The 11,751-nt window shown below is 46.0% G+C and overlaps 1 non-coding gene across 1 annotated transcript; it reads left to right on the top strand.

Annotated features, from left to right (window-relative positions):
• The first annotated feature begins 330 nt into the window (after positions 1-330).
• On the top strand, positions 331-402 carry TRNAR-CCG (transfer RNA arginine (anticodon CCG)). Its single transcript has one exon. It is a non-coding gene; the product is annotated as a tRNA-Arg (tRNA).
• Positions 403-11,751: the final 11,349 nt, after the last annotated feature.

The raw sequence follows: 11,751 nt of genomic DNA, 5'->3' as shown, positions 1-11,751 counted from the left end.
TATATCTATATCTGTATGTTATGAATAGTACTAATAAGAAATCATTTATCACAGTTAAAGAAAGTAAACTATTAAACATTGCAAAGTTTTTAGTTAATATTTTAAGTGCTACCTTCTATAATTTTTCTTCACATCATTTGTCAAGAAGGTGAGCCACCAAAGGTGAAGGGGCACATCGAATTCATCCCAATTTCAAGAAAATTTACTAGAATATTTTTCATTTTATATACATCAGGATGGATTTGGTTCTGTTCTAGTAACAGACAACCCAGAATTTCAATGCCTTATAATGTATTATAACTTGCTTAGTTATATATAACTTGCTTGGCTTCCCTGGTGGCTCAGAGGTTAAAGCATCTGCCTCCGATGCGGGAGACCCGGGTTCGATCCCTGGGTTGGGAAGATCCCCTGGAGAAGGAAGTGGTAACCCACTCCAGTATTCTTGCCTAGAGAATCCCACGGACAGAGAAGCCTGGTAGGCTACAGTCCACAGGGTTGCAAAGAGTTGGACAGGACTGAGTGACTTCACTTTCCTTTCATAACATGCTTAGGCTACAGTTGACTGGCGTTAGATGGAGGGGTGGCATCATACTGCTGAACAGTTACTCAGGGACTCAGACGAACTCAGCAGCCACCATTCCAACCGTTGATTGTCACTATGCCAGAGATTAAAAAAACATGCAAATTGAGTTCTGGATTTTAATGCTTCAGCTACATTATTTCCACTCTAGTTTCATTAGCCAAAACGAGTCAGATGGCTTTGCCTAAGTACAAAGGATGATGGAACGTGCAATCCTCGAATGTGCCTGGGAGCCCCAAATATTGGCAAACAGCCCTAATGACTACAACAGGATTACAACAAATGCCTGGTTACCTTATATGTACAGGAGGTAGACTTTTTTCTTAAACCCCAGAGGTAACGGAAAGATGAAGCCTCTACGTAAGTAAAATTAGTCTGCTGCTGCTGCTGCTGCTACGTCGCTTCAGTCGTGTCTGACTCTGTGCGACCCCACAGATGGCAGCCCACCAGGCTTCCCCGTCCCTGGGATTCTCTAGGCAAGAACACTGGAGTGGGTTGCCATTTCCTTCTCCAATGCAGGAAAGTGAAAAGTGAAAGTGAAGTCGCTCAGTCGTGTCTGACTCTTCACAACCCCATGGACTGCAGCCTACCAGGCTCCTCCGTCCATGGAATTTTCCAGGCAAGAGTACTGGAGTCTAGTGAGACATAAAACATCCCCTCATATGTTTTAAATAGATGCCCAACTTCACCCAGCAATTGATTCCTCAGGGTTCATATGGTTGCTAGAACATGTGGTTCAAGTCTCAGCCTATTATAAATGTAGTGGAGACTTTTGTATCATTCCTCAAGTGCTGCCATGAAAGACCACCAGACAGCAAAGACATTCATCGTTACAAGAGATCTCCCTTGCAAAATCTGCACACATCACCAAAAGCAACCAGCCATGAATCTGCCTGCTAGGACATACCCAGCCCTTCTCTCTACTGCCTGCAATCTTTCTGCATATGTTTGGGACGTTTTTAACCTTTAACATTCTGGACTGAGATCAAACATAAATTCTGAATTGTGAAACTCAGAGTGAACTTATCAGAGTTCATTCCTCATTTTGTTTCCCTATTCTTTCATTACATGAGTTAATTCTTCAAAACTTTAACTTGACTCCCCAGGAGCACAGCTTCTCCCATTTGCAAGTTGTGAACCTTCCACTGTTGAACTGCCATTCTTCCTTAGCTACTTTCTCCAACAGCCCATAAAAATCATAGAGGATCACCGGCTGCTAGGCTATGTGGGATCTTCCCAGCCACCAGAGGAGCAGGCAAGGATCCTTCTCAGGGGACTCTGTGTCTGAGAGCAGTCCAGTAGCAGTGATCTAAGAGCATGGCCCAGCCTTGGGCTATGGAGATGGACTAGCAGCTGATTTAAGGGAATGGCAACCCACTCCAGTAGTCTTGCCTGGAGATTTCCATGGACAGAGGAGCCTGGCAGGCTACATGCCATGGGGTCACAAATAGTCAGACACAAGTGAGCAACTAACAATTTCAGTTTCATTTAGATGGGAGAAAATTGGTTTGACTGCCCTCTCGGTGGTGGTTGGTGCATTCCTCATCGAATTCTATAGAGATAATTTTACTCTTCCCAGAGTATATCAACCAGAGATTTTTAGATTATAAGTATCAGAAACCTTCACTTACACCAGATTTTTTAGAAAAAAAAAAAAAAGGATTTACTTATTGGCTTATAAAATATTCAGGGGTAGGGCTGGTTTGAGGCAAAGCTTAATCCAGGGGCTTAAGTGATATCACTGGGATGTGATTTCTCCTTCTCTTTTTCTCAGCCCTCCTTTCTCCATCCTGGCTTGCTCTTCGACAGATTTTTCCCTCGTGAGTGCAGGATGAATGCCAAGAGCTCTGCGGGTCACATCTAGTTCTCAGCAGACCCAGCAAAAGCCTTGAGCTCCACACACTGACAGGCCAACACACCGACAGGTCAGGGGTGTCCCCCAATCAAGGCATCCATCATTGGCCTGGAGGATTAAACATGCAAGCTGATTGTGGCCAATCAGGCTTGCCCCTAGGGGTAAGGATGGGGTTAGGTTAGGACTCCCCAACCTGTGGTAGTGGAGAGGAGGACAAGTATGTGTCCCCAAAAGAAATCCAGGGTACTCTGATGGAAAGAAGGTTGAAGAGATGCCGGTAACCCAGACATGCAGGCAGCCTTTTTTGGACTCGGTTCCTCGTCTTTGTCTCCTTCAGAACTGGCTTTTCTTTTATTTCAGTCTGGGTGGTTGGGAGGTGGACGGGGTCGGGGAGGGGGTGGATGGCGTTAGTGAAGCTTTCAGGCACTAACAGCCACGTTTCCATTTTGATGGGGACTTCCTGAAGACCCAGTGAGTCAGAAGAAAGAGCCTTGGCCTGATGGTCTAAACCCCTCAGGCTGGGTCTCAGCTCAGAGACCTTAGGTAACTCACTTCATGGACTTAATTTTCTTATTCATGACTGACAGGGATGGACTATATAATCTCTGGATGCAGTGATTTTTTTTGTTTGTTTGTTCAATGACATCAGGATAGGATTGCAAATCTTACCCAGGGTGCCATGGGTGACACAAGGTGTCAACCCCACCCTCTGATTCCAAGTGGAAAGGCTCTTTCTGAAACACCACAGCTTATAAATGAACAAAAGAGGGCAATGTTGACACGCTTGCTGGTGGATTGGATGAGAGTGGGGAGGGGAGATGGAGAAGGCACAGGCATCACCACATTTTTCAGGTTATTAACAAAGATGGCATTACAATTGGCACAGGAAGGAAAAGGTTGACCATTTTCTGATCCATGGAAGAAACAAGTCTGAGTTTAGATCTATCTGCTTTATAGTGATATTGGGATAGAGATGTGGAATTCCCAGAAGACCTTTAAAGCAGAATTGGAGCTTGGCAGCTAGAAGAAGGCTGAAAATGGGGACACCTGACTGCATTAAATAGAAAGTTTGACAGAACTTAGAAGGATAGGTGAGAGTTCTGGGTGATGTGTAGACTGACTAGGAAGGGTCTCCCTTTCAAAGGTAAGGGGCAAGGCACAAGATACCTGGAAGAGGAGAATAGAAGGCTCATGAGAGAGTCACTGAGAGCAGATGAGAAGAGGGTTTGGGGATGGTTGGGGTGAGAGAGGGAGCAAGAAAGAGATGGGGAGGAGTGAGGACTAAGATCTGCAAACCTCCTTCCTCAGAAAGATCTAACGGGCCTCCTTGGATGGAGGTGGTGGGGAGTGGGTCCAGGCAATGACAAAGCTAGAGAGGCAGTGGGTGTTGAAATGGGGACAGTGAACTCAGACGAGTCCAGAAAGTGCTGTCTGCTCAGCAGCCCGGGGAGGCGTGGGGGTACAGGAGTCGGGGACACTTGGAGAAATGAGACAGGAGCTCTGAAGCACAGCTGTGAAGAATAAATTAGCAAGTCAGCAACACTTGGGTTTTTTTTTTTAATTTGCCCAGAATTGCTGACCAACCAACATTAAATTGTACAGGCCATCTTCCAGAAGCACGCTGGAACTAGATGTCAAGGCAACAAGACGGAAAACTAGAGCAAAGCTCATAGAATACAAACGAAGTGGGTTTGTATTTATTTTGGTTCCTCAGGACTCTCAGGAGCCATTCAGTCCCTGGCGGGCCAGGACCTTGTCAATCACTCCGCTTTAACTCCTTCCTCCTGTTTGGCAAAATGTGGTGGTGCCCTGGGGTAGGAGTCAACCTCAGGGTAGGAGAAAAACCTCTAAAAGAAAGAAAGGATCAAAGGATGAGTTGAATCCCTTCCTCCAGAGAGAATCATGCATTTTCACACAGTTCCACATAGTATAAAGGGAAACGGGACACGAGATTACAAACGGAATTGTAAATGCCTGCCTCATCCCAAAATAAAGGTGGGGCAGAAAATATTCTCTCTTTTCTTTAAAAAAAAAAAAAAGCAGACCATTTGGGAGGAAGTTGGACCCACCACTGAAACGGTCTGCAAAGGCACAAGCTCCTGAAGGGAGAGATAGAGCGGACCCTTGCTAAGGGGATGAGAAGCCGTCTTGAGGTGCCCGGTGTGGATAGAGAGCGCTGTGGCCGTGCGCTCTGTGCTGCCACCTAGTGGAAGCAGTTTGGTAACTACAACGGCTTAGGCATTGCTAGAAAAGGAAAACTTCCAGCTTCCCAATTTAAAAAAAGAAAACAGCAGTCAAAGACTGTCGCGGCAGCAACCAGCCTCCGGACAGCTGCAAATACATCCCTTATTAGTGCAGCCTGTAGGCCTAAGGGACCTAGCGACAGTCCTCACAAGAGTATACGCGAGAGAAACACAGCGGGCACTGCAGGGGTCCGCAGGTGAACCCGGGGGCCCCTCGGGGACACGCCCTTTGACGTGGTTCCAGTTCTGACAGCGGAACTCTTTTTTCTTCCTCATCTGGGCTTTGTTCTGCTACAGCCCTTTTCATTTCAGGACTGAAACAAGCGGTGATGAAACTATCAGTGACCAGTCAGTAGGCAAAATACATCCTCGTCCACTTTGGGCGAAGAGACGTGACAAGTTAATGAGATGCAGCCTGAGCCTCTTTCCCATCGCACCGCAGGCGTGCACACAGGAGGTGAGCGAAGCCGCAGCGTGCCTGGTGCTGCCTGTCTCTAATCAAGGAACCTGCTTCTGGTTCCAGGTGGGTCTCCTGTGCTTCTCTTGTCCAGTGAAGACTCTCCAAGGCAAACTGGCTAATAGACTCCTTTCTTAGCCAGCAGCCAAAAATTAGCCTAGAGATGACCCATTCTTGATGCCGGGGCCACCTCACTGATGTAGCCCTGTTCCTTCTCTAGTTGTAAAGTGTGTGTGTGTGTGTGTGTGTGTGTGTGTGTGTGTGTGTGTAGCGTGCGCACTCCAAATGGCTACAGTCACGTCTGTTTGTGACGCTATGGGCTGTAGCCTGTCAGGCTCCCTGTGTCCATGGGATTTTCCAGGCAAGAATACTGGAGTGGGTTGCCAAGGGGTCCCCAGCCTCCAGGACCTAATGCCTAATGATCCGAGGTGCAGCTGATGTAATAATAATAGAAATGAACTGCACTATAAATGTAATGTGCTTGAATCATCCCCAAACCATCCTCCCCACTCCCTGGTCCCTGGAAAAATTGTCTTCCATGAAACTGGTTCCTGATGCCAAAATGGTTGGGGATCGCACAGTATATGGCAGAGAAGAAGTAGAATAGACCTCTGGAACTAGTCATTTGGCATCTCATGAAAAAGGATTAACAGATGGTTAGAAGGCTGGAACCATGGTTACTCAAATTTCAGGCAGGCTCTTCAGATATGTTTTCCCTGCTGAACAGAAATGTTCTATCACTTACTTAAATAATTTCATGAAGACAACTTGAGACAGATAACAACAACAACAACAACAAAAACACCCTGTGAATTCCACAGAATATTGTCAAAGGCAGTGCAACTATCTATTGTTTTAAAAAATAACTGACTTTTACAAACCTCCATACGATTTATAAGTCAAGATCATTTTTCCCTCGAGAACAATCCAGAAAGAGTAAAACATTCAAAGCACCAAACTTTCAAAAGACCTGTTGGATTTAAAGGTTCTATCCATGAAAATAACTCCCTGGATTACTTAAATGGCCGTGAAGCTCTTGGAGGCTCAGATGAAAGACACCATCAAAGTACAAAGTATTATTAATAACTCTTGGTGTCCAGCCATCTCCTTCCCCTCTCTCTTTTGGGCAAGCATCTGCCTGGTTCTATTTTGCTATTTGATTTCACTATGTAGTTTTCCTACGTCTGTTCCCAGGCTCTCTGAGACACCAGTGGATTCTGCTCAGAGATGAAGTCACACAAGAAAGGGGAGGAAGACCTCATGAACGTGCTGCCTCTCAACCCTCAGGTCCCTCTGCCGTGCCTGCCGCAGATGGCTTCAGTCTCATAGCCAGCACCTGCCTGCTTCCTCCAAGGGCCCTTCTCAGGCCCTGCCTTTGGGAGACTGGGAGTTAAAGCCCCGCTCACTTCAGGCAGCCCTGTATACAAAGATGGGACAGGTAAAAGAGCAAAAGTGCTCCAGCTCCCTTGTCCCCTGTGGAAACCAGTCTGGAGCTGGGGTGGCGGGGGTTTGGCGGGGGCATAGTTAAACTGCTTTATCTTCAGAGCTTCCCTGCAGGATTGAGCTGAAGTTGCTGTAGTGATTTTCAAATAGCCACAGATCCTTTGACCCTCCTCTCTTCAGAAGGTGGAGTCTAACTCCCTTCCCCTTCAATATAGGCCAGACTGAGTGCTGCTGGAGAAGATGGGACAAGTGACCCAGCCTGGGGTGGTCCCAGGCCGGGTCAAGACAGGGATGGCCTCTGCCTGACTCACCCTCTTGGACTGCACCCATGGAGACCCACCCACAGCATGAAGATGCTCTAGCAGTCCTGGGAGGGGCCCAGGTGGACAGGAGCTGAAGACTCCCCCCGACAGCCAGCACCAGCTCTCCAGCCTGGTGAGTGAGTTGCTTTGCAAGGGGTCCTCCACTCCAGGGAAATCTCCATCAGGTGCAGCCCTGCTGACACCTTGACTGACATGGTGACAGCTGCCACAAGAAGACCCCAAGCCACCAGGGAAGCCCCCCATTAAAAGTTTTGTTATTCTTGAGGAGAGTGTATTAGTCTGCTAGAGTTGTCATAACAAAATATCCCAGACTGAGTGGATTAAACAACAGGGATTTACTTCTCACCATCTGGAGGCTGGAAGTCCCAGGATGTCAGCAAGTTTGGTTTCCACTGAGGCCTCTAGCCCTGGCTAGCGGATGGCCTTTCTCTGTGTTTTCGCAAGGTCTTCCCTCTGCGCTTGTCTGTGTCTGAATTCCCTCTTCCAGAAGGACACCAGTCATACTGGATTAGAGCTCACCCCATGGCCTCATTTAACCTTAATTATACCTTAAATGACATATGTCCAAATACAGTCACATTCCGAGGTACTAGGGTTTAGGACTTCAACATACCATTTTAAATGGACATCATAACAGAGCTTATAACAGAGAGTTTATTATTTCAGAGAACTTACTAATTCTAGATTTTCCTCTAAAATGCTTTTGTTGTTATTGTTGTTCAGTTGCTCAGTTGTGTCTGACTCTTTGCGACCCCACGAACTGCAGCACACTAGGCTTCCCTCTCCTTCATTGTCTCCCGAAGTTCACCCAAGTTCACGTTCATTGAATTGGTGATGCTATCCAATCATCTCATCCTCTGATGCCCTCTCCTCCTAGTTCCCTGAAAATAACATTTTGCCGTGTATTACCTTTTTTTAAGAATAGGGTGATACAAGCCCTATAGGAGTCATATGTGTAATAGCGGCAAGAGAAGAAACACGGTGTGTAGAAAATCACATGTCTGAAATCTCAAGGGGGAGAAGGGTGGTGAAGAAGCAAAATCCTGGTCTGAAAAGACCTCTGGAAATAATGTGTCCAGTTATTTCTTCAAGGTTTGTTTTGACTTCCAACCTGCACCAAAGTCTACAGAACAGTGTTAACCTTTCCCAGTCACTCCTCCTCTTCCTCACAATGTGTTTGGATCCACTCAACACAACGTGGACCTGCCAGACTGACCCAGGCCGGTGCGGGCAGGATGGCTGCCGCCATCACCTCCCACCTTCATGACAAAGAGGAAAAGCCAACCATCCTGGGTACCACCTGCATTGCCAACCATGCCCATTTCTGGTGACAGCAAGGCAGACTGTGAGAAGATAGCTGGCCCCAGGCCAGGTTTAGAAGTTGGTGGAATGTTTCCCAATAGCCTGTTCATCAGCTCTGAGGACTGAGCCCATTACATAGCCCCACAAGGAAGAGAAAATAGTTCCAATCCTACTGAGAGACTCTACATGACTCGTCTCACCCACCTCCCATTCTTCAACCCTCTCTGAACCAAGGGGAGGAGGCTGGGGACACTTAGGGTAGCAGCAGTTTCCTTTGGTGAAGACATGATGGAAACTCTGGGAGTTTTATCAGCTTTATTCATCTGAGAAATGTGTTCAGATGCGTCATTATGTTCCCAGATCCACAACTGATATCCAGACCAAGGAATGTGTAAAATTGTATGGTGGGAGCTGAAAATATCCAGACTTGTGAAAAACACAGAACAGGAAGCCTGAACTCCCTCTGGAGAAGATGAGAGAGATAGTAAAATGTTGGATTTTCACACGCATGCATGCACAGAGATGATCCCGCTCAGAGAGAGAAGCCACCCAAGGATGAGAACTGGAGGATATGAAGAGTCCCCAGTGGTGTGAGGAAGCCAGATACCAGCTGATCCATGCTGCCAAACAAGTAGGCTGTGTAGGAGGATTTGACTCAATTAATCAACAAGAGGCCTGGCCAGAGAAGGTCTCTCAGGAGCTAGGGGACACATGAGTGCTTTGAACTCAAGGGATCAGGATTTTTTTTTTTAAGAAGCTTAAAAAAAAAAAAAAGACGAAAGAAATCCTATGGTAAGGTTCTAGGCTTCTATTGTTTCTGGGCTTGAGTCCTAAAAATCAGAGCCAAAGTTAAGAATTAAGTGTGGTGTATGTAACATGCACACACAAACACATAGGCACCAATTTTTTAATATATGTAATTATGTCTGAGGAGGATTTTTCCAGTGCAGGTTGCCTTTGGTGAGAAAGCAGATTCTCTAAATTATCCTCCAGGGAAGGGACTGAAGGAGGCAGAAGTTTAGTTGGAAGCATGGCTTTCGAAACCAGTCCATCCTTCTGCTCAAAAGCAGAGGTAATTGATGTGTTCCTCCTTCATTTGATTTGAACCTCTAATCAAGAGGCTTCTTGGCGGCTTCCATCCTTTCTTTGCTTAACCTATGTCATCTGTAATGTTCTGTCTTTCAAGGGTATATGAGGTTTTAACAGTCATCTCTGTGCCTGCAATAGCTTACTGCTCAATTTAATTTTTTCATAACTTTTAAAAGGCTGGATTCATTTAACCCCATTATCAGGACATGTTGACTTCAGAGGACATGGATTCTTGTTCCAACAGGCTTCTTTGTGCTCTGGTGGCTGAAGAAAATTTTCTCCCTTGACCAGTTGTGACTAAGTCTGGCTTAAACAGTCGTGAAGATTCCACATGTGGTGACATGTTAGCAGAAGAAAATATGATCTAATCTTAAATCCTTAACAAGTATTTTCCACAGAAGAACAAGGGAGGGAGGAAGCTGATTTTCTTGCCTGTTTGCTTAACTTATTATCTTTATGTGTTTTCCATTCAGTATCTTGTTTAATCCGCACAAGAAATAGGACGGGAATATTTTTAGATGAGTTCCTCTAGGAGGCTCAGAGAGTTTAAGTAATCTGTTTATCATCATACAGTCAGTCAGTTTGATTCCAAAGCCTAAACTCTTTCTTTTGCAGTGTTTGGAGATGTGAGAGGTGTGTCAGCCCACCAGGCACAGGGTATTCTTCATGCAATGAACATGACGTTTTGGTTGTAATCAGTCATGATACAGTCCTTGTTTATTTAGAACTACAATGTCTAGAGAAAAGAAAGTGCATCTGAAAAAAAAAAAGAAAGTGCATCGGTAGTGGGTCTGATTACACAGATGCTGAATGAAAGTTGCTCTATCGCGTCCAACTCTTCGGGATCCCATGGACTGTAGCCCATCAGGCTCCTCCTTCCATGGGACTCTGCAGGCAAGAATACTGAAGTGAGTTGCCATTTCCTTCTCCAGGGGATCTTCTCCACACAGGGATTTCTGGTTGAGTGAAAATGGATGTAATTTGTGTAGCTGTCTGTTGTCCTGGATGGAAAACATTCTATGACACTCTGACATCAATGTCCTGGGTTGAAAGTTCCCAGCTCCTTCCTGTGTCTCCTCTCTGCTCTCTTATCCCACACTCTATGACTTAACTGGCACTCATCTGTGATGCTGCCATGGGGCAGAGCCAGCTTAGTGATGACAGCACTGTCTGCTGGGTACCAGCAGAGGCAAACAGTCTCCCAGAGGGGTGACATGCCTGCATGTCATACTAATTACTCCCCAGCAGCATCCAGCTTTGCAATGGTAGCCCACACCCTGTAAGTTCAGATCAAAGCAGTGCCTGCACCTATTTATAAAAGTGCTGAGACACACAGGGTATTTGGGCTTCCCAGGTGGCACTAGTAAAGAACTGGCCTGCCAATGCAGGAGACATAAGAAACACAGGTTCGATAGGGGTCAGATCCCCTGGATGAAGGCATGGCTACCCACTCCACTATTTTGCCTGGAGATTTCCATGGACAGAGGAGCCTGGCAGGCTACAATCCATAGGGTCACAAAGAGTCGGACATGACTGAAACAGCTTAGCACATACGCCAAAGATACTTAGAAGGTACTCCTTTCCGACTTCCCTTGTGGCTCAGCAGGTAAAGAATCTGCCTGTGATGCAGGAGACTTGGGTTCGATCTCTGGGTTGGGAAGATGCCCTGGAGAAGGGAAAGGCTTCCCAGTCCAGAATTCTGGCCTGGAGAATTCCATGGACTCTATAATGGGGTCACAAAGACTCAGATACGACTGAGTGACTTTTACTTTCCTTTGGGACTTCCCTCGTGGTACAGTGGGGGTGCTTCTACTGCAGTGGGGTATGCTTTGATCCTCTATTGAGGAACTAAGATCCCACATGCTGGTTGAGGAACTAAGATCCCACATGCTGTGCGGTGTGGCCAAAAAAAGAAGAAGGTCCTTTTCACATCATCACACATACCTAAGAGAGTCTAGTTCACGTCTGCACACACACTCTCATTACTAGGACACACTTACTTAGATAATTTTACTTTGATAACATTTTCATTACTTATAGGTTCTGGAGCTCATAGGTGAGCAGTGACTACATTACTGGGAGCCCTGCTCACTTATGCAATGTCCCCTGTGCCAGCTTCCGTGTGGATTTAATTCAAGAATCAGAACAACCAGTACACTTGGAGCAGATAGAGTAGTTTCTGCACACATTGGGAGTGAACCCCCAGTGGTTGGGAAAACTGCATCTGCTGGGTAATGAAAGACTCATCAGATTTTCAGGTGACAGTTTAAATTAGCCAAGCTTCCCAATTCTGCAAAATTAGCTATAAATCAGGCAAGAATCCACCTGTCCCAAAGACCAAGTCCTGCCAACTCAATGGAAGCCACTGCAGTAATCACAATTTTTTTAGAAATTTAAGACCCAGACCCAACTCAGAAGGGTGAAAATTACACCCACTAGGAACTAAAAGGAAAAACAAT

This window comes from Budorcas taxicolor, chromosome 9 (assembly GCF_023091745.1).
Source record: "Budorcas taxicolor isolate Tak-1 chromosome 9, Takin1.1, whole genome shotgun sequence".
NCBI lineage: Eukaryota > Metazoa > Chordata > Mammalia > Artiodactyla > Bovidae > Budorcas > Budorcas taxicolor.
The sequence above is the reverse complement of the archived record's forward strand: the minus strand, read 5'-3'. Positions and strand labels throughout refer to the sequence as shown.